At 43.8% G+C, this 23,331-nt stretch overlaps 1 long non-coding RNA gene across 1 annotated transcript; it reads right to left on the bottom strand.

Annotated features, from left to right (window-relative positions):
* Positions 1-460: 460 nt before the first annotated feature.
* Positions 461-22,811, bottom strand: LOC128322637 (uncharacterized). Its single transcript, XR_008305842.1, has 3 exons — positions 22,738-22,811; positions 6,317-6,474; positions 461-4,965 (listed from the first exon to the last, which is right to left on the bottom strand). It is a non-coding gene; the product is annotated as an uncharacterized LOC128322637 (long non-coding RNA).
* Positions 22,812-23,331: the final 520 nt, after the last annotated feature.

The following is a 23,331-nucleotide window of genomic DNA, read 5'->3' as shown; positions in this document are numbered from 1 at the left end:
TGTGCAGCAGACAGCCCACACAGCCAATCAGCAGACAGCCCTCACAGCCAATCAGACCGGAGTGAGGGAGGAGCTTCTTCCCTCAACTCCAGCTCTGTGGGGATGAAACTGCAGTGCGAGCATTTGGATGTAACGCTGGTGCCACAAAACCAGAGTTGGAGATGGCCAAACTCCATGCTGAGCTGAATGTATTCAATTTGAAGTACCTTCAAATCAGAAGAATCAATTCAAATTTGAAGTATCAATTCAAATTAGATTTGAGCTGAAGGTACTCAATCTGAGCCGAAGGTACTCAATACCCAGTACTCAACCGGAGTTGAAGGCAAGACGGGACCTGTAGTTTCCCTCCCTGAACTCCAGTCTGAACTTTGGTTCAGACTGGAGTTTGGAGAAAGAAACTGTGGGTCCCTTCTCACCTTCAACTCCAGTTTTCTGAATTCAGACATGCGTCCAAGGAAACTGGAGGTGAAGGAACCTCTGTTTTCTTGTTACGTCCAAATTTGGTGAGTCTCTCTTTTGTGGGAGCTGGAACAGTTTCTTCCCCTTGAAGCCCAAGAAACAGATTGATAGGAGATTTAGTATGGACAAAAGCAAGCATTTCTTCATTCATTCATTCATTCGATTTCTACACCGCTCTTCCAAAAATGGCTCAGGGCGGTTTACACAAAGAAATAATAAATAAATAAGATAACTACCTGTCCCCAAAGGGCTCACAATCTAAAGAAACACAAGATAGACACCAGCAACTGTCACTGGAGGTACTGTGCTGGGGGTGGATATATATGTGTGGATATTCTTCACACGTTGCATAATGAACCTTCAGAACTTGCTGGTTGCTGCCACAAGCAATGGTCACATATAATGAACGTGTGGACTTCACGGCACCAAAAGATGGTGGTGGTGACCACTAGCTTAGGTGGCTTTAAAAGAGGATCAGACACATTCATGGAAGGAAAAGTCTATGAATGGTTACTAGTCCTGATGGCTTTATGCTACCTCCAGGTTCAGAGGCAGGATACCTTCAATACCAGTCATTGAGAAGAAGGAACAGCAAGGGATTGCTATTGCCTTCATGCCCTGCTTGTGCATTTCCTGGTGGGCCACTGTGAGAAACACGATGCTGTACCAGATAGGCCTGATTCAGCAGGGCTCTTATTATGTTATTAACACCAAAGCATTACGAACCCCCGAGGTCCATATTTCCAAGTCCAGAAATTAGAATCGTGGTGGCATCTCTGCTCATAAAGGTATCAAGCAGAGCCAGCAGACCGTTTTTTAAAAGAGGCAGCAGTTCTGGGTGTCAGCAGGGGAAAAGTCAAAATAACAGCTCAAGTTAATCCAAGATGTATATTTTGCCAGTTAAAAGCCTTATGGCATTTTTAAGGGCTTTCAGCACTAATGAGATGGGCCCCATAAAGCTGTACTTGGTGGGGGTAGGGGACTGGTGCAAAGGAAACAACAGGTTTTTATGTGACATTTATTTCAATCTCCAATATGATGGCAACCAAAGGTGATTGAACTGAAGCTTCAGACCTAACAAAAGGAAAGCTTGCTGTTCCTAAACAATTTAGCAGTGGAAGGCGCATGCATTCTAGAATCTCTTTCTTGGGCTTTTGTGAAGATAAATGGAAACTTCCTTCCATCAAGCTACTACCACACTACTACGAATATCTATATATGGCTCTTCAACCAAAGTTCTCAAAGTGGTTTACATAGAAAAATAAATAATGCATTAATAAAATGATCCCATGTCCCCAAAGTGCTCACAATCTAAAAAGAAACATCAGGCAGATACCAGCAACAGCCACTGGAGGGATGCTGTGCTGGGGTTGGATAAGGCAGTTGCTATCCTCCTGCTAAATATAAAAGAATCACGACTTTAAAAGTTATTACTGACTATAGACCTGTTCAGATATTCAAAACAAAATGCTGTACATGAGTACAGCATCTACAATGGGGCTGGAAATCCCACCCTGGCCCTGTCACTCACCCTCTTGCAGGTGCCATTCAAGACAAATGCTATATCCATGAAGGTGGGTGTTTCCATGATTGGGAGACTGGGGCATGCATGGAAGCAACACATTCATGGATACAGTGTTTGCCTCTTCAGATGAATGCCAGTGTATCTATGACCAGCACCTGTGAGGGGCTGAGCGATGGGGCCAGGAAGGTGCTTCCGACCCTGTTTTAGAGGAATAAAGGTAAAGTGTGCCATCGAGTTGGTGTCAACTCCTGGTGACCACAGAGCCCTGTGGTTGTCTTTGGTAGAATACAGGAGGGCTGTACCATTGCCTCCTCGCATGCAGTCTGAGATGATGCCTTTCAGCATCTTCTTATATTGCTGCTGCCCAATATAGATGTTTTCCATAGTCTGGGAAACATACCAGCAGGGATTTGAACCAGCAACCTCTGGCTTGGTAGTCAAGTCATTTCCCGCTGCACCATTAGGTGGCTTTTTAGAGGAGTTGTGTTCAATGTTTTGTTTTTAAAGTCTGAAGAGGGCTTCTGTCCAGTGGCTTTTCTACATTGCTGTATTTACTATTCAGCTATCTTGTGTGTTGCAAAGGATTTGGGGGCATTTTCTAGGAGCACAGTCTGTTCCTGAATTGCCCCCTTTGCTAAGCAGGGTCTTCCCTTGTTTGCATTTGAATGGGAGACTACATGTGTGTGTGCTGTTAAGATATTCCCCTTAGGGGATGGAGCCGCTCTGGGAAGAGCATCTGCATGCTTGCATGCAGAAGGTTTCAAGTTCCCTCCTGAGGAGAGCTAGTCTTGCGGTAGCAAGCATGACTTGTTTCCTTAGCTAAGCAAGGTCCACACTGGTTGCATATGAAAAGGAGACTTGATGTGTGAGATCTTCCCCTTAGGGGATGGAGCCACTCTGGGAAGAGCAGAAGGTTGCCTCCCTGGTAGCATCTCTAGGATAGGGCTGAGAGAGATTCCTGCGTGCAACCTTGGAGAAGCTGCTGCCAGTCTGTGTAGAAAATATTGAGCTAGATGGACCAAGGGTCTGACTCACTATATGGCAGCTTCCTATATTCATCCTCCAGATAGGGCTGAGAGGGACTTCTGCCTGTAACCTGGGAGAAGCCGCTGCCAGTCTGCATAGACAATGCTGAGCTAGATGGACCAATGGTCTGACTCAGTAGAAGGCAGCTTCCTGTGTTCCTATGCAGAGTACTGAGCAGGTCATACAGGCCTCATTGTTGCCCTGATCAGTTCAGAGTGAACTGAACACAGAACTAGCACCCTTGTGAAATGTCAGCTGGTCCCTCCAAGAAAGGATGCTAGAATTCCTACCCAGCCTGCCAAGCTATTCCCATGAATGGAAACGTGCAGGTAAGGACATGGTTTCTGGTGCAGCCTAGTGGATCAGGAGGTAGCCCCCATTGAAAACATTCTGTTCATCTAAGCCAGGGGTTTCCAATCTTGGATTCCCAGATGATGTTGAACTTAACTTCCATTAACCCCAGTTACAATGGGCTTTTGTCACAATGGGCTTTTGTCACAATGTCAGTTACAATGGGCTTTTGTCACAATGGGATCAATGACCCAGGGGGATGGGGGACTCTCCCTTAGAGGTTTTCAAGCAGAGGTTGGACAGCCGTCTGTTGGGGAACCTCTAACTCTGGATTTTCTGCACCAAGCTAATGGCCTACACCCCCCCCCCCCCGTTTAATTCTATAAGATGTGAAACTGCCTCTGAAAATGATTTGGAAACTTCAGCTGGAAAGTTTCAAACATTGGGAGCATGTGACTCCCATGTTAAGACAGCTTCACTGGCTTCCATTCGGTTCCTAGGCCACAGGTGGTGGCCATGAATATGAAAGTCCTTAATGAGTTGGGACTGGGATACCTTAAGTACTGCTTTCTCCCAGATGAACCAGCCTTTTTATTAAGAACCTCTTTGGGGGCTCTCCTCCATGTCCCACATACAAGTGAACTGCATTTGGTCAGGATGTGGGTGGTTCTTCTTGGTGGCCACACCCAGCTTGTTGAAATTCATTCTGGGGAGATCCATATTGCTCTCTTCCAAAGAGTTCCAGACTAAACGGGCACCACTGCAATCAGCAATCTCCCCTTCCCCTGAAAGCAATCTGTGCCACCTGAAAAGATTCCCTGAGGGCTGTGTGATCCTCAGTGACATATTTTTGGGTGGCATGGAGCACTTCCTGGGGAAGGGGAGGTCATTGAAATTTGCCCCCACCATTGAGCCAGCAATGGAATTGAGTCAGCTGGACCTTCCAGAAGTACTGGTGCTTCTCCTATTGCACCAGTCAGGAATCAGGATGTTGGCCATGGTGTTTAATTGTTTTGAGTGCATCTACAGAAAGGCAGGATATAAATGTCTCAACATATATAAAATACTCATTGATGAATGGGGAAAAAGCACACATGAGAGAAAACAGTGTAGTGTAGCAGTTAAAGCATTGGATTGGGGCAGATCCATCACCATGAAGGTCACTGGGTGATCTTGGGTTAGTCACCCAAAGGAAGGGATATAAATGTAAGCAATCATAATAAATAGCTGATTCTACCAACGACCTATGGCCCCTGTGCACTGGCCTCACTGTCTAATAAGAAGGATAAATACTGATCAATTTTACAAGGCTGTTCTAGGGATAACTATGCTAATGTATATAAAGTGCTTTGAATACTCTAAAGCATGTTAGAGACGCCAAGTATTATTACTAAGCAAGAAGATGGTATCCTTATTGAGAACCTGTCACTGAATGGGGAAGGAGCTCTAAAAAGTACAAAAACTTGGCTTCAGTGTTGTTGTTTTTAAACCTGCAAACTTTTTAAGTAGACATTGATGCTTGTTCTTTTATTTGTGAGTAGCATGTAAAACTGGCAGTTGGGGGTTTTCCCCCACGCCCCTTCCAGCATAATCATGGCAGACTAGAACTGGAAAATGTAGCATACTTAGCTTGATTTCTCTACTGCCAGAGGGTGAAGCAAAATCTGCCAGAGGAGAAACATAATGTATGTAAACAAATACACTTAGTTATTCTTCCCACCCCAAAGCTGCATTTGATTCCTATTATTCTGACACCACGCTGTCCCTGCTAGCAAAATATGTCTTTGGCATGTAAGTTGCAAATGAATGGATCTATTATTTTAATTTATACTAATCTGGTGTCGCTTCAAAATAGGGCAAAGGACCAGCATTTGCTGTGAACAAGTTGCCTTTGTTAGGAAATGCTAATCGTGTGCTCCAGAATTCATGTGCCCTTAATGAGAACAAGGAATAAAAGGAGCCATGTCTTACTTTGTAGGTAGTTCAGATGGTCTCATCTATCCAACATCTCTGACAGATCAGCAGAGACAGAATAAACCATTTTAAGATCCTAAAGGATATTTTTATGGCCTGCTCCCAACATGTCCTGCTAGCCAATTAGAAACTGTACTATATGGTTATAGACAGGAGGCGGGGATCATATGAATAGGAGATTCAGTAGATCTGTTCACATGACCAGATGGCCATGTGGGTTGGAGGGTTAGAGAGCTTCTATCCCAGGCTTCCCCAAACTGCGGCCCTCCAGATGTTGCTGAACTACAACTCCCAGCATCCCTAGACACAATTTTTTGTGGCTGGGTATGCTGGAAGTTGTAGTTCAGCAACATCTGGAGGGCCGCAGTTTGGGGAAGCCTGTTCTATCCCATTAGCAGCATGCAAGCAGAACCTCTGTTTGGGTCAGCAAACCCAGGAAACACACTATTAAGCCAGGTCCAGCATCCATTGTTGAAATCAGGATCTGATAGTCCTCCAAAGCCTTCATGGCTTCCCAGCATGCTTTGTGCTGCCAGTAGACTGGAAAGCTTCATTACATCAGCAGCTGCCTTCTGACTGGCCATGAAGGAGCAACAGGCAGCCTCAGCCCTGCCGATGCTGCTCCAGCTTCAGGATCATACAGTGTACTTTGCAAAGTGGCACATCTAAGGATGGCAGCCTCTCTAGTCCTAGCTCTCTTTTGCTTCTAGCTTTACTGGGTCCAAGTGGCTGGATAGAAGAGGTAAGTGGATACACACGACATGAAAACGAGGTAGGGGAGCCCTCTTCTCCTCCAACTTTGGTGAAGAGCAGGGTACAAAAGCTGGGCTACCCTGCTTTAAGCAACCTGGATTGCAGGGATTTTCATGAGTTCACACAGTCATGCAACCCAGGCTGAAATGCAACCCAGGACCCCTACCCCTATTTAAATGATTGTGTGAACAGGCCAAGTGAATGGCTCCCATAGTACTGCACAGTGAGCTACTGATCCAAACAGTAGTGAGTGGCTTAATGCAAAATTTGGGGGCTCGTAATGCTCACCTCCAGCTAGTGAGAGTCCGGAGCCATTAAATACTTCTTCCCTGATTCTTGGCTGTTTGAATCTAACTTTGTTTGACCAGAAGCGATCTCCCCAGATTCAGGATCTCCGGATCTTGTTTCCAAAGTCCAGATTCAAAATCTTTATTATGGTCAATGACCTGTAACCAAACAGATACAATATAAACTTCACATTAATAATACTGATAATGAATAAATGCATACATACATATGCGCTTCCCAAAGTGTAATGGATACATTAGGAATCCTTTGTCATTCTAGTTTTTTTGATGAGTCTAATTGTTGGAGAAATGTATCGCAGAACAGAATTTTCACTCAAGGCACAAATGACCAGGCTCAAACTATCATATTCCAAACACATTATGTATGTCAAAACCCAGCTCCCTTGAGCTTGGAAAAGTTGAAGGAATGTTGGGAAAAGTTGAAGGAAAGAGAAGAAGAGGACGATCAGCAGCAAGGTGGATGGACTTGATTATGAATGCTCCACTGAGCGACCTGAAAGGTCAAATTGAAAACAGATCATCCTGGAGAGAATCTATCTATGTGGTCGCTAAGAGTCGACATCGACTTGACAGCACTTAATCAATCAATCAATCAATTGTTGGAGAGTGCTAAGCATTTACAGAATACCAAATCTTTCCGTTCCCCCTGCTTTTTCAATTAATGTGCATGCGCACTTATGTGCATTTAGAAAACACCACCTACAATGCAGTCTTAATATGTGTTGTTTTAACATTTAAATTGTTGTAACGTTTTAGCTTTTACTGTATCACTTATTTTGTTTTAACTACTGTTTTAAGTTTTTTGTTGTCATTTATTTTGACTTAAAGTTTTAACTTTTTGTTTGCTTGCTTGTTGTAAACCACCCAGAGACATGAGTTTTGGGCGGTATAGAAATGTGTTAAATATAATAAATATGATTATACAGTACATTTAATTCCATCAAACAAAGGATAATGGACGCTGAGCGCCAGGCTGACCTAGGAAAGGTCCCAACATTCCTATCCCTGGAAAGCCTCAGATACTCTGTCTCCCCTGCCACATATCTGTCACGCCTAGAAACTCCAAACCACAGAAGGACATTTAACCTCAGCCACTGCCATGCCCTCGCCTCTGCTGTACTGGAAGGCAAATGCAGAAAGATCCCAATGGCAGAAAGACATTGCCCCGTGACACTCGGGAGGTAGAAACCGCAGTACATGTTCTGCCCCTTTACAGAAACACTCGGGCCAAGTTTATCTCTCCACTACTTCACAAGTACTCTGGCCACCCAAAACCATGTTTATACCCAGTTGCTGCTTTCAGATGACGTCCCGGCTTTCACGTTTAACACTGCCAAGTTCTGCGAGGCAGCATGAAAGATCCATTGGCCCACGACAACCAGGCCTTCCCCTCACATCAGCTCTGCATCGTTTTGAACTGCCACTATTTACTAGCGCTCCTACCCTATATACTCTGCTTTAGTCACTGCTTTTTCATTATGCTCATTAGAATTTTAATAATCTCATCGCTCCTCCCCTTTTCCACCAAGGGTAGCAGTTTTAAAGTATCATATAATAGCTTTTAATATTAGAGTAATAATTTTTGAGTAACATTGTTTTGTGGTTTGATATGTAGTGACTTATACTGATTTTATTATGTCGAACGGAGCTTTAGTAGTAGTTTATAGTTTTTTAGTCTTATTTACAACTTTAGAGTAGCATTTTTAGTAATTATAGCCTACAATAATTATTAATAGTTCCTAGTAATTTTATAGAATTTTATAGTACTTATCTTGCCTTAACTATAGTTTATAGTAATTTTAATGCAGCTCTTATGACCATATTGCTTCATAATTGCTTTTAACCATGCTCTACTGTACTATCTTATGCTGTTCTTGGACCATAATAAAGATGATTGATTGATTGATTGATTGATTGATTGATTGATTGCATTTAGTTGTTGTGAGTTTCCCCAGATCTTCCTCTCTTTACCTACCTTGCCACCTACCTAGTGGAGGGGGTTGCAGACACCTTTTCTTCCTCCTACAAACAGATCTCCTCATGTTTTCTGGAATCTCCTGTCAAGTCCCATCTGTCCCGCAAGGTTTCCTGGACTCTCTCCTCATCCCTTGCCTCCCTCCTGCCTTTCCCTGTCCAGCATACTCTGAGTCAGCCAGCTCCAGAGTGCTACTGACAGCATAGACCTGCCCTAGAGCTTTGGTTAGGGGTGAATTTCCTAACACTAACAGGGCTAGATCTGGATAGCTGCATCTAAATTCCTTTTTTGAGGTGCATATGTACATATATTCTGGACTTACTAGTAAAGCACCACACAAATAAGTAGAACGTGACCCAAAAGGAGTCTTGACACTATCATACTTTTTAGGGTTTGATCAATCGTGGGGGGGGGGGGGGAGAGATACAGATGAACTAAAGGAACTGAAAGGTTCAGGAAAAGGCTCCAGTTCTTGAAATATGAGGAGGTGTCAATAAATAAAGTGACTTTTCTTTCTTTTTTCTTTCTTTTTAGCATTTTTTATATCCAGCTCTTCCTCCAAGGAGCCCAAAGTGGTGTACTACATACTTAAGTTTCTCCTCACGACAACGTGCCAGAAATAATGTGTATCAGGATCTGGATAAACTGAAAAAACCACTGGTGAGATCCACCAATCTATACTGTGACTAAACTTTCCCAGAAGAAACAATTTAGTAATAGAAGCGATAGCATTATAATACAAATAATGAGGTGTAAATCTCTATGAGTACCAAACAGTGATAAAATGGATAATTCTTGTACAAAATGTAGATACAAAAATGTAGATACAAATTTCCATACAATATTTATTTTATTTTTTACATTTATATTCCGCTCTTCCTCCAAGGAGCCCAGAGTTAAGTTTCTCCTCACATAGTTAAGTTTCTCCTCACAACAACCCTGTGAGGTAGGTTAGTGGAAGGTTAGGATACAATATGAGTCCATGTCTATCCAGTGTTTTCGTCAGTTTATTCCAGAAACATACACATACACTATTTTTCAATGTAACCACCTCCTCTCTTGGCACATTTATTCCAGCAATTGACAAGCTTTTTGGTTCCGTCAGAGAAAAGATTTTTGGTAAAGGACGTAGTCCTTTATGTATTTATATGCTTGTCTACCAGGTTGATGTTCAACCACTACACTTGTGTGACTGTTTTGAACTGTTCCCATCACAGGTACACAGTTTTGGATGATAAACAACGGTCCCCATATTGTGCACACATTCGGTGGTATATTTACATTCAGTGGTATATTTCACTTGGTTTAACTTCTTCTGACAGTAAAAATCGAATGACATTTGGCTGTTCAGCTGCAGTGCAATCTGACAGAAGGGGCCACCATTTTGAAAAGGACTGCCAGTGCCAATATTGCAATTGTTATATGAAAACTACAAGTACTACATGTTCTAACATACAGTAATGGACTGTGTAGCATTTAGTACATAAGTCTGTGGAAAAAATGTAAGTTCACCTTATTTATTTAGTCCCCCTGATAATTTTAGAGAATTCTCCTGTTAAACTGGAATTAAACTGGAATTCTGGAGGAATGGAATGCAGAAAAGAATGAACTTTGAAGACTAATTTCCTTTTCAAAATTAAGTGCACTTGGGTCTAGTTCTGTCCCCAGTATATTTAGAGAACATTGGGATGCAAGTGGAGGTTCAATGTGGCGTTAACTGAAAGCTTACGTACTTGTGAGGAAGATGGGCGTCTCAGGCTTGTCTTCCAAGGGGAAAACAGCTTAGATGTAAAGGAATCGTACCTCTTCTGGAGGTGCTGATTCCTCTGGGGCTCGGGAGTCTACTGCTGCCCCTGGATATGGCACAGTGTCCTGCAGAGCTGCAGGTGATTTTGGAGCAAGTCCTCTGAATCAAAGGAGGGGGCACTGAGAGGCTTTCCCATCTGTTGGAGTGGTTAGTAAAGTTGGAACAGAAATTTCTCCAAAGTGACATTCAAAAGAAAATTTTAGGATTCATCCATGGAAAAACTGAAATGTGAAGAGGTTTTAAGCATTCCTCCCAAGAAGAAAAATAGGATAATTTTTTTTCGGATGGTTTCTTTCTCCACCTACCCCTTCAGATCCTTCCCAGCTTTCTCCTGGCAAGATTCCTGAACCCAGACCATCATGTCCTCTGGCCTATCAGACCCCTCCACTAATAATGCGTGGTCTGAGTCCTGGGCCACAGCAGTACAGCTGTTAAAACCCATGGTGACAACAGGTGGGTGAACATTTCCATCCGGATCAAAAGACAGATCCAATTCAATCAGGTTCATATGACAACCAAGACACAAGTGTGCATTGATCTAATCCCTATTGAGATATTATAATGAGCGTACCATTTTACAAAGGTACAGATCTGTACATTCAGGTCTTCATATGTTATATTTAATGCCTATAGAGCAGTACACTTTCTATCAGTACTATACATGAAAGGGACCTCTACTCAAGTTTACTTTTAAATGAATGCACCTGTGCACATGTATAGAACTGAATGTACGTACAACATAATTTCTACATAGGGTTTCTGTGCATTGAAAATAATGGGGCTATTCTCACGACCAACAAAAATCGGGCTAGCAGAGGCTAGCCCGATTTTTGTTGGTCGTCAGAACCACCGGGCTCGCAGCCAAGCCCAGTGGTTCTGGAGCGGCTAACCCACTCAAGAACCCCTGGCAAAAAGCAGGTTTGCGGAGTGAGTGCTCCTGCATACCTGCTTTTTGCAATCGTGAGTAGCCGCGGTGTGCCTTCGCGCTGCGCCTACTCACGAGTAGACACACACACACACCCTGGCTGGGAGGCTTAAAAGCAGCCTCCTGGCTCAGGGGTCTCTCCAGTATGCCCTGCACATTCGCGCAGGGCATACTGGGGCTTGTGGGGGCCATGCGGCCCCCACTCCCCCCCGCTGGCCCTGTCTCAGGGCCGGCCATCGTGTGGGCAGCCGATCCAGCCGCCCAGGGCTCCCTGCCCGCTTGTGAGCGGAGAGAGCGGGCTTAGCCCGCTCTTCCCACTCACCGGACAAAACCGGGTCTCAAAATCGTGAGACCCGGTCCAATGTGTGATCAAATCTGTACATGCATACACTGCACTCAGATTGCATGTGCATGCAACCTCATGTGTGAATGGGGCTACACACTGAAGCTCTTCTCACCGTGACCATAACCTAGGCTCGGGAAGCCCAGCCAGGGTTAGAGCTCGATCCCAGTGAGGCAGCACTGTTTAGCCCAGCTTTTAAACCTCTCTTTTAGCTGGGGTTAAGGGCTCAAGTGGGATATCTAGAGGCGACTATGCGCCGTCCCAGCCTCCAGAACTCCAGTGCCCCACACAGTACAGATTGTCTGGGAGTGCAGTCTATGTTCCCAGCAACAGTCAAGCACTCATCTGGGGTGGTGCGGGGGGAGGTGAGTTCAACCAGCCTCCCCCAAATGCTCGCCCACTGCCCCGCCCACCTGGTTGTGTGAATGATCTCATTATGGTGTAGGTGTGTGTGCAGGTACACATCTACACATTTTTCTGTGAATGACTGCACATGCATTCATTTTTAAAGTTAACTTGGCTACAGACCCCCTCAAATAGTACATGTACTATTGTATGTCTTTTGAACATGGCGTGTGAATGGCTTCAGATCTGTATGCACATACACTGTATACAGATTGTACTGTGTTGGATATATGTGTGAATAAATCTACTTGCCTTCAGATCGGTAAATGTATACACTGAACACAGGTTTTACTATGCTGAACATAACATGTGAATAACGGAATGTGGTTTCAGATGTGTACCGTATTCACAGATTGTACTGTGTGCAGCATAAATGTGGATAACTATCCATGCCTTCAGACTTGTACATGCATACACGATACACAGATTGTTCCTGCACTGCACATATCTTGCAACCACGGCTTATGTCTGTCAGAAATTGTTCCGCAAGAGCTCCAACTTTTCACATTTGCACTTCTTTGACTGCTGCACACCTGTGCCTCAGAGCTGCTTTGCTAGTATCGCTGAGGTCTCTTCTGTATTCTGATTGCATACCACCGTCTCTCCTTTTTTTTATTAATCCCTAGGTAACTGTGTTTCAACATCCTTGAATTCTAAACAAGATGCTGGACAGTTAGGAATCCAAGGAGAAAAGGAAACCTGTATTTTGGGGCTTGGGAAGAATGTTAATCTGTCTTTCTGAGAAAACACTTTCCCCCCTTGCTGCAGCTCTCCCCTGTCACTAACATTTGGTGCTTTTTCTTTTTCCTCTAACTTATTTTCTGAGAGGGTTTATTATTATTAAATATTAATTATTTCTTGTTTACACTGTCAGACAGGTGTTATTGACTGGTTTGTTTTATCCAGACATCGAGTCCTTCCCAAGGACCTGGGATGCCAGAATTTTATTGTCAATGGTTATAGAGATTGTCGCAGAATATAGGCTGTTCCCAGTAAAGCTGCTTTTTGTAATTGGCTGGTGATGATTTCTGTGGCCCCTATGGTGTTGAGGTGCTCTTCAAGGACTTTTGGAACTGCACCCAGGGCGCCAATTACCACTGGGATTGTTTTGGTCTTTTTCTGCCACAGCCTTTCAATTTCAATTTGTAGATCTTTGTATTTGGTGATTTTTTCTATTTCTTTTTCTTCTATTCTGCTATCCCCTGGTATTGCTATGTCGATTATTTTCACTTGTTTTTCTTTCTTCTCAACTACAGTTATATCTGGTGTATTGTGTGGCAGATGTTTGTTTGTAGTCGGAAGTCCCCTAATATTTTTACATCTTCATTTTCTTCAACTTTTTCAATTTTATGGACCCGCCAGTTTTTGGCTACAGGTAGCTTATATTTTTTGCAGATGTTCCAGTGTATCATCCCTACTACTTTGTCATGCCTTTGTTTGTAGTCAGTCTGTGCGATCTTTTTACAACAGCTGATTAGGTGGTCCACGGTTTCATCTGCTTCTTTACAAAGGCGGCACTTGCTATTTGTGGTTGATTTATCAACTTTTGCTCTCTTTGCATTTGTTCTTAGTGCCTGTTCTTGTGCAGCCAGTATTAAACCCTCTGTTTCTTTCTTCAAGTTGCCATTCTTAAAAATATGGTCAAAAAGTATTTATTATTATTATTATTATTATTTACTGCTGCTACTACTACTATCAGGAGGAAGGTGGTGGGAAAACCTACTTGTTAAAAAAAATAGCACTGCAGAACAACCAAATCTTGTGCTTTGCATTTTCTACCTGCAAAGCTGGAGGGATTAATATCCTCGCCTTCAGCCCTCGCACTAGTATTCCCGGCTACCCTGAAACAAAGCATCATGCTCATTTTATTTTTCTCCATGGTTTGTCTTACTTTAGGAGGTATACCTACTGTTTAGATTGTAGGGCAACAGGGGGGAACTTTTGTCATCTTCCCCTAATAATACCCCCCTTGTTCCTCCTGTCTTTCTGGCAACTTATCTGGAGCAGTTAATAATAATAATAACTGTAAAATGTGGGGGAGGGGGGCTCTTAGAAATAGCCTTTAACTTGATGCTGTTGTATGTAAAACCAATACAGACACTGCAGTAAGCTGGCCAGGAGAAAGCTTCACACCAGTTTGGCCCCAGGTGACCTCTTGAGGCTAAACTATAGAAGAACTCAAATGCACACTTTAGAGGTATGCTTCCTACAGGAGGTGCTTTTTTATGGGGCTGTGGCTCAGTGGTAGAGCATCAGCTTTGCATGGAGAAGATCCCAGATTCAGTCCCTGGAATCTCCAGGTAGGACTGGGAGAGATTTCCTGCCTGAAATCTTGGGGAACCGCTGCCAGTCAAAGTAGACAATACTGAGCTAGATGGACGAATGGTCTGACTTGGTAGAAGTCAGCTTTGCATGTTCCTTTTTTGGTCAAAAATGGTTTTTCAAGGGGCAAAGCTTGTTGGAACCAGAATATGCAGGGAAGGGGATGTTCACTTCCTTGCCACATCTAATTTTCCTCACCCGTAGCAGCAATTTCTCCTGAAATCACTGCTTTGGGGGGCAAATTGCAACTTCAGGAGCACAATTTTCATGAGGAAATGAGGTGCTGGTTGGGGGAGACTGAACTTCCCCTAGTCCTGACTCAAGATGTGAAGGTGTGGAAAAAATGGAAAACACCAGGGGGAAAGAAAAACTGTTTCCCCACACCAGGCCTTCATATCTCTAGTCCTGACAAGCCTTCCACCTCCACCATGGCTGCTTTTTAACACACACAAAAGAGACACTTCTGGTTGGATGTAAGCCTCTAAAGCACATTTGCAAGCTCATGTAGTTTGGCCCTTAGTTCATAAGCAGAGATTTATTGTTTCACCCGCTTTTAGAGTTGTGCAAAACAATTTGAGCTCAAATCAATTAGATCTCCAAATGAGCCATTTTGAGTGTTTCGAGCTCAAAACAAAACACAATTAAAATAAAGGGCCTGTTTCAAGCTCAAAATGAAACAGCCTCATTTTGATTCAAATTGATTCAAGTGTTTCAAGTGCCATTTTAAAGCCTCTTTTTCCAGGGAGAGCTAGTCAACCAATTAGGGTTGGCAGGTAGACCAGTCTCCTGAGGCACGCCAAAGTACTATGTCCAGAGCAGAGGGCTGGTCTACCCGCTGACCCCAATGGGTAGACTAGCTCTTCCTGGAAAAACATCCCTGTTTTTCCAGGTGAGCAGGCCTACCGATTGGGGTGAGCAGGTAGACTAGCACTCCGCTCCAGACTTAGCACTCAACCCACCTCGGAGGACTGGTCTACTCACTAGACCATTCCTCCGACGTGAGCCGACTCACTAAGTCCAGGGCCGAGGGCTGGTCTACACACCATGTGGGGTGGGTAGACCAGGCCTCCACCCCAGACTTGGTGCATCGGCCTGCCTTGTATGAGTGGTCTATTCTCTGACCCCAGTTGTTAGACCAGCTCTCCCTAGAAAAACAGGCCACAAAATACCACTTGAAACACTCAAATTGATTCAAGGTTGATTTGTTGTAATAGCCGGATTTTGCCGCTGTTTTCGACGAATCAATCTGGGGATTTTGCTATTGGTTTCAAGCACAAAACAAATCACAAAATCAATTTCATGAACATCTCTATCCTCTTTCTATCCTGGGTTCTGCATGCTGATCGGGTGGAGAACAAATGAAAGTGGGAAAATGTAGTGTACAAAATCTTGCTGCCAAAAAGGCACCTGATTCAAAGGTAGAAAAAAACTCTATCTCTCTTGAGGGAAACCATTCCTTTCTTTTCTCCTTCATCTTAACTGCCTTTAACAAAAGGAACAAGCTGAAAGTGGGTCAATGTCTCCAGAAACTTCATATCAAACTAATAGCAGTGTTTCAGTGATAAAAATGTGAAGGGAATTGTTGCAACCTGAAGGAAAGCAGTATTTGCAGTGTTCTTTTAGGCCAGGGGTTTCCAGTCTTGGGTCCCCAGATGATGTTAGACTACAAATCCCATCATCCCCAGCCACAATAGCAAAATAGCATATTTTGTGTCTGGTTGCACATTTAAAACATCCATGATGATAACTGCTCCATGAAAGCTGCTATTAGTCCTGGGAAGGAAGCTATAAATATTTATTTATTTATTTGAAATATTTATATCCCACTCCTCCAGTGCAATACTGCTCAGGGCAGGTTACAACAACAGCAGAACAATAAAATAAATAGAACCATTAAAACAGAGAGGAGTTAAAATCAAAACAATAAAGCAGGTAAAACACTCTTTGTTCATTTATCATATTTATATACCACCTGCTATGTGTATCTCTAGATGGTGTACACAATTTAAAACACAACAAATATAAACATAGTAAATATAAAACAACTTCACAGAATAAAAACAGTTAAAACAATTACACAAGTTAAAAAAATTAAAAAGTTTACAATGACTTTCAGTTAAAAGTCTGAAAAAACTGGTGTGTTGAGGGTCTTTTTAATAGCAATCAGAGATGGAGATGCTCTTATATTGACAAGGAGCATATTCCAAAACCCTGGGCCAGCCACAAAAGACCCAGTCCTGAGTCATCACCAAACAAGCTAGTGGCAACCATAACCAGACCTCTCCAGATGATCTTAATAGGCGGCAGGGTTCATGACAAAGAAAGCACTCTCTTAAGTACCCTGAACCCAAGCTGTTGAGGGTTTTATAGGTAATAACCAGCACTTCTTATTTCTCTCAGAAACATATCAGCAGCCAGTGGTGTTCTTTTAAATTCAGTATTATATGGTCCCTTAGGGTTGGCCTGGCTGCTGCATTCTGTACCAGTTGTAGTTTCTGGACTATGTGCAAAGGTAGCCTCACAGAGAATACATTACAGTAGTCATGCCTGGAGGTTACTCAGACATGCACCACTGTTTTAAGGTCATTTTCCTCCAGAAATGGGTGTAGCTGACGTATCAGCCGAAGCCAATAAGAAGTGCTCCTGCCCACAGCCTCAACCTGAGAAACCGGTCAGAGTTTTGGATCCAGGAGCTCACCCAAGCTATGTACTTGTTCTTTTTGAGGGAGTGTAACCCCATTCAAAACAGGCAGATCTAAACCATATCTTTGATCCTGACCCCCACCTCCCCAGTCATTAACTCCATATTATTTGGTTTCAATTTCAGTTTGCTATCCTTCATCCAGCCCATTGCAACCTCTAGACATGCATTTAGGGAAGTTATGCCATTTCCTAATGAGGTTAATAAGGAGAAATAGATTTGGGTGTTGTCAGCATATTGATAAAACACCCTGTACCAAACTTCCCAATGATCTCTCCTAGTGGCTTCATGTAGATATGAAAAAGCATTGGAGACAGTTTGGAGCCTTGTGGAACTCCATACTTTAGTTCTCACTCTGCAGAGCAACAGTCCCCAAGTGACACCGTCTGGAATCCACCAGAGAAATAGGAATGGAACCACTGTAAAACAGTGCCACCCAATCCCATCTCCCTCAGGCAACCCAAAAGGATGCCATGGTCAATGGTATCTTAAACCACTGAGAGATTCAAAAGGATCAGCAGAATATAAACTCTATTTATACACGCAACTCCATATTATTAAAAGATCAACTAAAAGAAACCAAATTAAACCTGGATTTTTAAAAAGTTAAAAATCCATCAGATACAAGCTTACAAAAAATAAAAACATCCTTCCCTTTCATACCACAGTCCCAATCTTGATCACCCTCATACCACAGTCCCGATCTTGATTCATCCTCTGCTATCTAATTTTATTTAAAATTAGGGTCAAACTATGCACTTAACATATTGAGCTTGTTCACACAACCAAACAAGAGGAGCTGGGGGGAAGGCAGGATCCTACCTTCCTGTTCCTAAATGACCAGAACCTGTTCATGGCTCTGCTGCTCGTATGTCCACATGTATGGCATGAGTGATCTCCAGAGCTGAGATGGGCGAGGGGGCCAACCTGGGTCCTCCAGTATCCCACAATGCACTGCATGAGCAGGGAGAGGCAGCCCTCAGTACAACAGTGCTCCTCTCCCTGGCCTCGCAAGCCTCAGAACTTTATTGTACACATGGCCACCAGCCACCTGGGAGCAGTTTAAATGTAGTGCTGGCACAGTCTTGAGGAAGAGGTAGGGCAGGCTCTGTTTTCCTCCTATCTCACTTTTAGCCTGGGTAGCGTGTCTGGGCTATCCAGAGTTGCTGGATTGGGAGGACTCCCGATGACCCAGATAATCAGAGATCCTCTCCTACCCAGGAATCTCTAGTTGTGAGAACAAACCTAATGCATAGTTTGACCCTAAGTTTACATTCCATACTAGTGCCCTACTTGTGAACTCACCAGGACGAAGAAATACCATGTGATGGTGACAACCCTCACTTTCATTCTCTCTGGAGCCTATTCCCAGAGAGATATCAATAGCTAACCATAGTGCTTCACCATGGTATTCTGAGACACTCTACTTTAGCAAACATTGCTGCAGCATTGATGATTTCCCCATCATTCCTAATGGGGAAATTGTCGCTGCAGCACTGAAGCAATTCTTAGTAGCCACAGAGCCCCTCTGCACTTGCTAGCAGCGTGAATGGGATTTGGAATCAAATGGAACCAGTGTGTGTACCCTGCTCTTGGATCGCCAGGGTTCTGTGCATTAGGCAAGTCATGAATGCAAGCAATGGATGAGTGGCCTGATAATTGTTTCATGATTACTACTTCCTGTCCCTTTGTTCCTTCTTCCTTGTAGCCCTGGTCAGCACTACTTTTACTGGAGCATTATTTTGAGGAGGCCATGGTGTTCTCAAGGAGAGGAATCTACTTCTCACACTGGTTCGGAGCTGTAGCTCAGGGGCAGAGCACCCGCTGAAGGTCCAAAGTTCAACGCCTAGCATCTACAAGAAAGCTGGGGAATATCCATCTAAAACTAGTCAGCGTAGACAATATTAAGCTAGGTGGACCAATGGGCGGGCTCAGCTTCCAGCATCCCTTCTGAGATTTAAATTCTTGAAACACTGCAGGCAGAGGTGCTCTTACCCCTGGACTTTGGGGCCGAAGTCCAGAGCCTCCATAGACCCTGCCCCCCCGCCATCCTCTTTAGTCTGTTCTGGGTGGTGTGGTCACCTGGTGGAGCATGATGATGCTTAATTTGCACCGGGGGGGGGGGCGCTCCAAAGGCCTTTAGGTCCAGGCTCCAAAATTACCTAGGTGCACCTCTGACTGCAGGAGGATGCTAAATCCAGAAGAATGTCAACTCTAACACATTCCAGAAATGACATTTTAATAAAGGCCCCAAAAACAAAAACAGAAACAAAAGCATGATATTGATTTCTCAGAGATATGAAACATTGGATTATAAGGGTCTCTGCTTGAAAAATGGGTGATGGATCTATGTGGATACCATCATTCATCAGGCGTTTTTAAAAGGTACAAAGAAGGCTCTTAAAATGCATGGCTTTTATGCAGGCTTTATACATCCTCTTTGTGCAATGTCATATATGCCAGAACGGACCTTGAAATCTTACCCCCTCCTCCTTAAATCGCTCCCCTCCTCCAAAACCGGAAATACTGCTCTCACGCTCAAATATGGCCACCATGTTCTTTGCCTTTAAAAAATGCCCACCAAGAAATGGAAGTGCCTTGTTTCAGGAAATTTGGTTAGACAACTGGCAACATGGCTCGAGTTGTACTGTGTTTCTTACAATATTCATGACAACATTTCAATGTGATGAAATTCTTTCACTGTTTTAGTAGCAGTTCCCATTTCCCTGGTGAATGATTAAGCATGTACTTGTTCTAATTTTCACAGCCTGCAGGTGGTAGAAAGTCGAAGGCTCTCAGTAAACAATGCAGGTATAATCTCACAGAACCATTGCCACATATATCTTTCGGAAGTACTAGATGTAGCTGCCGGCACTAACCTTTACAATCTCAAATAACTTGTTATGTATTCCCACGTTTAAATTATAAAAGATAAAAGAATCACAATGAGATTGTCTATTATTTAAGAACTGTTCAATTCAGCCTAAAAGGCAGCCTCACACACCCAGCCAGCATATTGAATTGCCATGAAAAAAAATGCTAAATGCAAATTGCGACAAGAGGACGGGATTTGAAGGCAACATTGTAACACGAGTGGGCAAATGGATCATCAGTGGGGGGAAATCACAAGGCTGGTGCCAATGTTTTGGCTGCCATATGAAAGACACCGAAAAAGTTTTTATCTAGCAGGGCTCCATCTGGGATTATGTTTGAGAGCAGCTTGTATAGAATAGTGGTAGAACATTCCTGTGGGGCCCTTTCTTCTAGCCTAGCCCAACTGGTAGTCCCAGGTCTCAGAAAGAGAGAAAGGAACCAACATGCATTAAACCTATTTTCTTCTCCAGCTTTTGCTCTGAGATGGTAGCAAGCACAAATTGTCCCCTTTGCAAATCAGGGTCCACCCTGGTTTGCATTTGAATGGGAGACTCCATGTGGGAGCACTGTAATATATTCCTCTTAGGGGATAGGGCCACTCTGGGAAGAGCAGAAGATTCCAAGTTCCCTCCACAACATATCCAGGAAGGGCTGGGAAAGACGCCTGCCTGAAACCTGGGAGAGCTGCTGACAGTTAGTACAGACAATACTGAGCTAGATGAAGCAAGGGTCTGACTCAGTATAAGGTAGCTTCCTATGGGAGCAGTTCCAGAGATCCTCATTATGCCTTGCAAGGATGGCCACTCTCACTGTGAGGACTCAGCCAAGGCCAGCAGTCCAAATCAAGAGCCAGAACAGCAGGGCCATGAAAGAGCAAGTGTAAGTCAAGGCCATAAGCTGAGGTCAGGAGGCAGGAGATCTGGTATTTCTCTCCCTGGAGGAGAGAAAGGGGGAAACGTCCTATCGGGCGGCCAGCACTGCCTGAAATAACAAGCTGAGAGCTTGCTCGGATTATTGGCAGCCTGGGCCACACCCCCTTTGCACATGATGCCATGTGCAAAGGGGGTGTGGCCCGGGTGCCGAGAGTCTGAGCAAGCTCTCAGCTCATCATTTCAGGCATCACCAGCTGCCTAATAGGACATTTTCCCTTGTTTCTCCCTCTCTGGAGGAAGAGAATGGGGAAAACATCCTTTCATGGCAACCAGCACTGCTGCAAATAACCAACAGAGAGTTCACCCGGGCTCTCAGAAGCCCGGGCATGGGAGGGGCGTGTTTGATCTGGGCTCCTCCAGAGCCCAAGCCATGGTGCTTCAGTGGCCCTTTTCAAACTTAAGAGCCCCATGGTTTGTTATGCAGCCGCTTGATGCACATAGCAGGAGAACTGGTGATGGAGCTGGTGCAGCTTCAGCCTCATCTTCTGAACTGGAGGAAGAGGACAAGGGGGCATTCTTGGGTCAGATGGGGGATTCGGGAGATAAGGGATCTCCTGAATCCTGGAAGGGGGGGCTTTTACATCCTGTTTCTCCAGGGGTGTCCTCGGGTTCTATTGCAGATGCAGTGAGTTCAAACTCAGGCAGGGCCTAATTCTGCCAAACTTAAAAGGCCCATAGCATTGCAAAATATTTATATATATATTATTCTAACAAAAATTATTACTCTAATGGAAATAGAAATAATAAAGCTTCATTTTTACTTGACAAAGATGCAGTACAAAACTAGTACTCAAAACTAGTACTTTTTGTACTAGTAACAAAAACAGTTATCTTGCAATCAATCCATATGCATTAGAAATACCGTTACAGGAAAATACAGTATATAAAACTTGAGATTTTGTCATTTCTGTTTTATTCAGAGGACCTTCATAATGTGAGGCTCTAAGTTGAAGCTTACTTTGCTTTTACTTAAATCCAGCACTGGTCTCAGGGCTCATTTAATTTGTTTGTTTGTTTGTTTAGTATCTTTGTATACCACCCCAAACTCATGTATCAGTTTACAATATGAATAATCAAACAATTAAAACAGTTTAAAACAAATTCACATTTTACAAATCAAATTAAACGCTTTGCTTAATAAATGTGTCTTAAGAGTAATTTGAATGTCAGAGGTGGGGAGACTCTTATTTCAGAAGGGGACACATTCCAAAGCCTTGAAGCAGAAACAGAGAAGGCCCATCCCTGAGAAGGCCCATCAAAAGATCAGGGGCGTAGCAAGGTTGGAGTGGGCCCAGAGACAAGATTTTAAAATGGGGCCCCCCCACTCAAAGTCCAGGGCCTCCGCACACCCCAGGCCCCCAAGGATTTAAGTCTGATATTCCAAAATAAGTATGCTGCCTGGAAATACATTTCACTGAATACACACACGCACATGTCACAATATATAGTGATATACATTGAGTACTATACATTTGTTTTACTTTTAATGCCTAGAACACACTAGAAAGATGAATGATTAAAATGGGCCCCTCGCTGCAGATTAGCCAAGGAGACTTTCAACCATGCAGGGTGAGCCTATGTTTGTTTTCTCAGAATTCTGAACAAATTCAGTCAAGTTTGATTCCAGGAGGTTTTTCACAGGAGGCTTTTAAAGCCCTTTAACACACATCTCCTCTGGAATGGAGGTGCTGCATTCACATGTTGGCCAGATTTATCCTGAAGTCCCTGCAGGTTATTGGGGAGCAGTTCACACACAAGAAAAATAAAATAAAATAAAAGCAGAAGGCATGCTTCACAGTTCTCACTCAGACCTTCTGGGTTGCAAAACAACTTGAACATAAGTGCATTTATACATGAATGAATAAAATAAATATAATACTGTTTCTTCCAGAAGTTTTTGTAATTTTCTGCCATGAAACAAGCCACTTATAGGACTTTTTAGATAGTTTTTTTTAAGTCAGCAAATTTTCCAAGCTGTTTCAAAATAAATATTCAGAGACTTCTCGGTCCCTCCTCCCCCACCCCCATATCAAAGCCCTATGGCAAGCAGATCCCTATATATCCGGGTGGGGGTGGGGGGTGGGGAAGGTAACCACAAAAAGGAGTTCACACTCTACCTGGCAGCAGGGGGTCTTCTGCTGCAGAAAACAGTGGAGGCCTCTCTGGCTGCCTCCTCCTTCCTGGCTGGCTTGGGCCCTACTGGAGTTCAGGCTTCACAGAGGCCTACACCAGACCTCCGTGGAAGCCCCGCCCACCCGCCGATCAGCTGAGAGGCGGGAGAAAAGGAGCTCTTTGCAGCTTGTCTGCTCCCTCGATTGCCGGCCAGGAGAACAAGCTGGAGAGACGGCGAACAGGGCAAGTGGCTGAGGGGCCTTGGGGCTGGGCAGGGGGCAATGGGAAGTCACGTGAGGTGCCTCTGGGGGGCCCCTCCAGGCAGTGGGGCCCCCAGACAACTGTCTCCCCTTGCCCGATGGTTGTTACGCACCTGCAAAAGATGTATTTGCTTATTTAGGGAAGCAAAACCATAACCTTAGGATTTCTTACCCAATAATTATAGTAATTCAGGTTAGACTACAGTAATGCAATCTTCTGTAGAATGGAAACTGTAGTTGGTGCAAAATGTAGCAGCTAAGTTGGTCTCCAGGGCAGCCCATAAAGACCATAGGCCCATTCACATGTTATGTTCAATACTCGTACAATGCTTGTACAGT

Source organism: Hemicordylus capensis, chromosome 1, assembly GCF_027244095.1.
Source record: "Hemicordylus capensis ecotype Gifberg chromosome 1, rHemCap1.1.pri, whole genome shotgun sequence".
In the NCBI taxonomy this organism is placed as follows: Eukaryota; Metazoa; Chordata; class Lepidosauria; order Squamata; family Cordylidae; genus Hemicordylus; species Hemicordylus capensis.
The sequence above is the reverse complement of the archived record's forward strand: the minus strand, read 5'-3'. Positions and strand labels throughout refer to the sequence as shown.